This window comes from Pygocentrus nattereri, chromosome 9 (genome assembly GCF_015220715.1).
Source record: "Pygocentrus nattereri isolate fPygNat1 chromosome 9, fPygNat1.pri, whole genome shotgun sequence".
In the NCBI taxonomy this organism is placed as follows: Eukaryota; Metazoa; Chordata; class Actinopteri; order Characiformes; family Serrasalmidae; genus Pygocentrus; species Pygocentrus nattereri.
Window position 1 is genome coordinate 20,100,583 of NC_051219.1, and position 6,333 is coordinate 20,106,915.

The following is a 6,333-nucleotide window of genomic DNA, read 5'->3' on the forward strand; positions in this document are numbered from 1 at the left end:
GATCAGAAGAAGTGAACTCACTGCATCAGTCACATATAGCAATAGGTCATTCGCATACAATGATAATTTCATTTCAACACCCGAATGGGAGATTCCCTTTTTGTTGCGTGGGACTAGACAGGGATGCCATTTGTCTCCAATAAATGTCTGGTCCCGTGTGACAAAAAGGGAAAGAAAGCTGGGGGAAAAAGGTCAATTTAAGACTTTAACATTTAGGACCATGATCTGAAATAACCATTGGATAATACTCAGAGGACTGAGAGTGACTTTAGTAATTAGGAAATAAAGGTGGGAATAGGTTTGGTTCAGATGAGAGTAAAAAAACTCCTTAGCTCATGGGTTAAGAAGTCTCTGAGTGTAAATAATACAATAATTAAATAATAAATAATATTTACTTATATAAATAAATAATACAATAATAATTTGGACATAAAATCAGAAACGGACTGGAACATCAAGGAGCAGGGAAGTATACGGGAATCTCATCAATTTAAAGCCAGATCAATGGTACAGATCAGTTCTCCGCCCATTATCAGAAGATGAGTATTTAAAGACGGGAAGCAAATAGCTTGAGCAGAAATGTTGGATAAGCAAAGTTGGGCACATAAATATTTACCAACCGTGCACAATCATATATTTATCATTTATATTTTTGATGCCCAAGTTTGATTTTCACTGCCTTATTCAGGAAATACGTACCTTTTTGTACACTAAAAAACTTTTGAAAATTGTAGGATATTAGCCTTGATATTATGTTGTATCAGATCAAAAAGAAAGTGAGTGTTTTCTTTAAAGAATAATCTGAATGTGCATCTTTTTATAAAAGTTTCTGTCGAACATAACAAAAAAAAAGACCACAGATTAAATGTGGTTGTTCTGCAGTTACCGTATACCCATATTAAAACTCTGAATGTAAGCAGTTTTACTCTTTAGAGAAAAGGAATGCCATTTTTTAAAGCACAAAGGTGTTTTTGGCCCTCAGCAAGGATTGAGAGGCAGCGATTCCCGCCCACCGACTCCACAGCCAACCACAATCGACCTAAGCAACTCTACGTAAAATGTCTTCTTCCCTCCATCCTGCAGAAGTTGAACATCACAGACACAGGCACTTGAGCTGAAAATAGCATTTTATGCCACTGATATGGTATATAAATCATATCTATGCTAAACAATGCCCACCTCTTTTCTTTAAGAAAAGCCTAAACACTGAACTCAAATGGTCAAATAATTACATCCAATCTCAAGTGTGTTGAGAAATAAGCAAGTAATGGTGAATAAATGGAGGCAAAGCTGTGACTGGGAGCTCATTACAACTGATCAACCATTCTATGAACCTCTGAGGCTGGTAGTATTTGATAGTTGCCTATAATACTCATGTAGTACTGAATAGTGACAGATAAGAGCCAAGGTAATGTATTTAGCAGGCTCTTAACTATTAAAGGGTTCAAATAAAACATAAAAGCGGTGTTGAATGCTGTCTCATATGTTGTTGAGCCATTGTCTAGATAAAGATGTTTTGCTATATTACAACTGTTATTTGCCCCAGAGGCTGTTAAGTAATTCTAGATGCCTCTCAGGCAGGTAAGTAGTGAATGCACTCATCTAGTTAAAGAACATATGTTACAGTAGTTATATGCCTCCAAGGCTGTTAAGTAATTCTAGATGCCTGCCAGACAGACAAGTAGGGAACGCTCACATCTAGATAAAGACATTACAATTATATGCCTCAGAGACTGTTAACTAACAGTAGATGCCTGTAAGGCAGATAAGTAGTAAAAGTTCTCATTTAGATAAGGAAGATATTACAACTGTTAAAGCCTTAGAAACTGTGGATTGTTCAATTTTATGGATTAGTTTATAGTACGTCAATATGTTTATCTAAGGATATCATGCGTAGTGTCAGTGCTTAAGAAAACACTTCCCAACTGCATGTTTGAATAAAAAGAGCATAATTAGTCCTTTATAACTGGATTGAGTGCAGCACCATTTGTAAAACAATAAATTTAATGAATAAAAAATACAAAAAGTTCATTTAAATAATCTTTAACGGGGTTTCTTTTCCTTAAACAGAACAATGGCTCCCAGGAAAAGAAAGGGTCAAAAGCTTGGTCAAAAGAAAGGTTCATTGCACACATGAATTGTCTGTGGCATTTGAAATTAGAAAACATTTTTTTTTATCTCTTTTATATACAGGTGTGTGTGTATATGTATATACAGTGGGGCAAAAAAGTATTTAGTCAGCCACTGATTGTGCAAGTTCTCCTACTTAGAAAGATGAGAGGCCTGTAATTTTCATCATAGGTACACTTCAACTATGAGAGACAAAATGAGAAAAAAAAAAATCCAGGAAATCACTTTCACAGGATTTCACAGAAAAGAATTTTTGTAAATTATGGTGGAAAATAAGTATTTGGTCAATAACAAAAGTTCAACTCAATACTTTGTAACATAACCCTTGTCGGCAATGACAGAGGTCAAACGTTTCCTGTAAGTCTTCACCAGGTTTGCACACACTGTAGCTGGTATTTTGGCCCATTCCTCCTGCAGATCTCCTCTAGAGCAGTGATGTTTTGGGGCTGCTGCTGGGCAACACGGACTTTCAACTCCCTCCACAAATTTTCTATGGGGTTGAGGTCTGGAGACTGGCTAGGCCACTCCAGGACCTTGAAATGCTTTTTACAGGGCCACTCCTTCGTTGCCTGAGCGGTGTGCTTGGGATCATTGTCATGCTGGAAGACCCAGCCACGTTCCATCTTCAATGCTCTCACTGATGGAGGTTTTGGCCTAAAATCTCACGATACATGGCCCCATTCGTTCTTCCCTGAACACGGCTCAGTCGTCCTGTCCCCTTTGCAGAAAAACAGCCCCAAAGCATGATGTTTCCACCCCCGTGCTTCACAGTAGGTATAGTGCTCTTGGGATGCAACTCAGCATTCTTCTTCCTCCAAACACGACGAGTTGTGTTTTTACCAAAGAGTTCTATTTTGCTTTCATCTGACCACATGATATTCTCCCAATCCTCTTCTGCATCATCCATATGCTCTCTGGCAAACTTCAGACGGGCCTGGACATGTACTGGATTAAGCAGGGGGACACGCCTGGCACTGCAGGATTTGAGTCCCTCTCGGCATAGTGTGTTACTGATGGTAGCCTTTGTTACTTTGGTCCCAGCTCTCTGCAGGTCATTCATCAGGTCCTTCCGTGTAGTTCTGGGATTTTTGTTCACCGTTCTCATGATCATTTTGACCCCACAGGATGAGATCTTGAGTGGGGCCCCAGATCAAGGGAGATTATCAGTGGTCTTGTATGTCTTCCATTTTCTTACAATTGCTCCCACAGTTGATTTATTCAAACCAACCTGCTTGCCTACTGTAGATTCACTCTTCCCAGCCTGGTGCATGTCTACAGTTTTCTTCCTGGTGTCCTTCAACAGCTCTTTGGTCTTGGCCATGGTTGAGTTTGGAGTCTGACTGAGGTTGTGGACAGGTGTCTTTTATATAGATAACGAGGTCAAACAGGTGTCATTAATACAGGTAACGAGTGGAGGACAGAAGAGCTTCTTAAAGAAGAAGTTACAGGTCTGTGAGAGCCAGGAATCTTGCTTGTTTGTGGGTGACCAAATACTTATTTTCCACCATAATTTACAAAAAATTTTTTTTTTAAATCCTACAATGTGATTTCCTGGATTTTTTTTTCTCTCATATTGTCTCTCATAGTTGAAGTGTACCTATGATGAAAATTACAGACCTCTCTCATCTTTCTAAGTAGGAGAACTTGCACAATCAGTGGCTGACTAAATACTTTTTTGCCCCACTGTATACATGTGTGTGTGTGTGTGTGTGTGTGTGTGTTTAGTTTCAAGTCATGCAATCTTGTATTTTTTATCTTCTGGCTTGTCTTAATATACTGCCCAAATGGAAGCATATGAGCATGCTGGACTGCAGTGTGTATTTCAGGCACCTCCCTGTAGTCTGCACTCTCACACCCGTCCTTGAGATCATATATCATCTGTAACAGTTTTGCAGTGGTTACTGAAAATGGACAAATTTTCTTTTTGCATGCTGCTGTCAGTTTGTTGCTCAGTAAGCCCAAACAGAATCTCTGATAGTCTCAAACATATACATATTTCTCCAAGGATATTTGCTTAGCTTGCAAATTAACAACCTCAAAACCTCCTGAACTGTTAACATATAAATGTTCTTTGTCCAAATAAAAGAGCTGTTGTGCCAATAATGGGCGTGCTTCCTTTTTCCTAATATCATGTGTTATTTTGCTTATGAATCATAGGAACAAATGCAATATGTTTACATAAATTTCCTCCTTCAGACACTGGACAGTGACATGGCATTGTAATGAGATGAACATCATAGCTTTTGGCTTCATCAGCTTCTGATGGCACTGACCATCTCAGATGACTGAAGCACAGCTTTACTGCACTGACCATTTTTGATCATCCTGTCTGCTGCCTCCTCAGCTGATGCTGAAAGACTCGATCCTGCGTCTGGAATGCGTTCTGCCCTATGGAATTCTTCAAGATGTCTGGAAAAAAATGGGCAGCAGTTATGGGCAGAGTTGATGTTTGTGTTGGTAAGGAGTGCATTTTTGTCTGTTGGTGTGTCCATGCTAATGTCAGAAGTAAGGTGTACATTTGTGTCAGCAAGGGGGAGCTGTGTTTGTACATGTGGGAATGTCCACTGGAATGTTAGCAGTATGGCATGTTTTTGTGCAATCAGTAGAAACAACATTTGCGTCTGTGAGTGTATCTGTTCTACTCTCAGAAAAGGGGCATGGATTTGTGTGTGAGGTATGGTCCTTGTTTGTACCAATGCCAGAGTAGTGAAGGTCTTCAATTAAAACTTCTGTATGTGAAGGGATGGATAAGCACTTTGTGTACTTGTTGCTTTGCTTTGGGCAGGTCAACTTCATGTGTGCTAGTGTGGTTCTGAAGAAAGACTGGAAATTAAATACACGCACATATACACACACACACACACACACACACACACACACACACACACACACACACACACACACACACACACATATATATATATATATATATATATATATATATATATATATATATATATATATATACATACCTTTATATAAATGAGATTTTTTTAAAAATCAGTTTCTACTCCAAATGTTTTCTAATTTCAAATGCCACAGACAATTCATGTGTGCAATGAACCTTTTTGGTGACAATGCCTACTAATCTTTTGACCCTTTCTTTTCCTGGGAGCCATTGCTCTGTTTAAGGAAAAGAAACCCCGTTAAAGATTATTTAAATGAACTTTTTGTATTTTTTATTCATTAAATTTATTGTTTTACAAATGGTGCTGCACTCAATCCAGTTATAAAGGACTAATTATGCTCTTTTTATTCAAACATGCAGTTGGGAAGTGTTTTCTTAAGCACTGACACTACGCATGATATCCTTAGATAAACATATTGACGTACTATAAACTAATCCATAAAATTGAACAATCCACAGTTTCTAAGGCTTTAACAGTTGTAATATCTTCCTTATCTAAATGAAAACTTTTACTACTTATCTGCCTTACAGGCATCTACTGTTAGTTAACAGTCTCTGAGGCATATAATTGTAATGTCTTTATCTAGATGTGAGCGTTCCCTACTTGTCTGTCTGGCAGGCATCTAGAATTACTTAACAGCATTGGAGGCATATAACTACTGTAACATATGTTCTTTAACTAGATGAGTGCATTCACTACTTACCTGCCTGAGAGGCATCTAGAATTACTTAACAGCCTCTGAGGCACATAATTGTAATATGTCTCTGTGTAGATGTGAACATTCACTACTTGTCTCTACTTGTACATATAACTATTGTAACATATCTTCTTTAATTAGATGAGTGCATTCACATCTTATCTGTCTGGCAGGCATCTAGAATTACTTAACAGCCTCAGAGGCAAATAACAGTTGTAATATAGCAAAACATCTTTATCTAGACAATGGCTCAACAACATATGAGACAGCATTCAACACCGCTTTTATGTTTTATTTGAACCCTTTAATAGTTAAGAGCCTGCTAAATACATTACCTTGGCTCTTATCTGTCAGTATTCAGTACTACATGAGTATTGTAGACAACTATCAAATACTACCAGCCTCAGAGGTTCATAGAATGGTTGATCAGTTGTAATGAGCTCCCAGTCACAGCTTTGCCTCCATTTATTCACCATTACTTGCTTATTTCTCAACACGCTTGAGATTGGATGTAATTATTTGACCATTTGAGTTCAGTGTTTAGGCTTTTCTTAAAGAAAAGAGGTGGGCATTGTTTAGCATAGATATGATTTATAT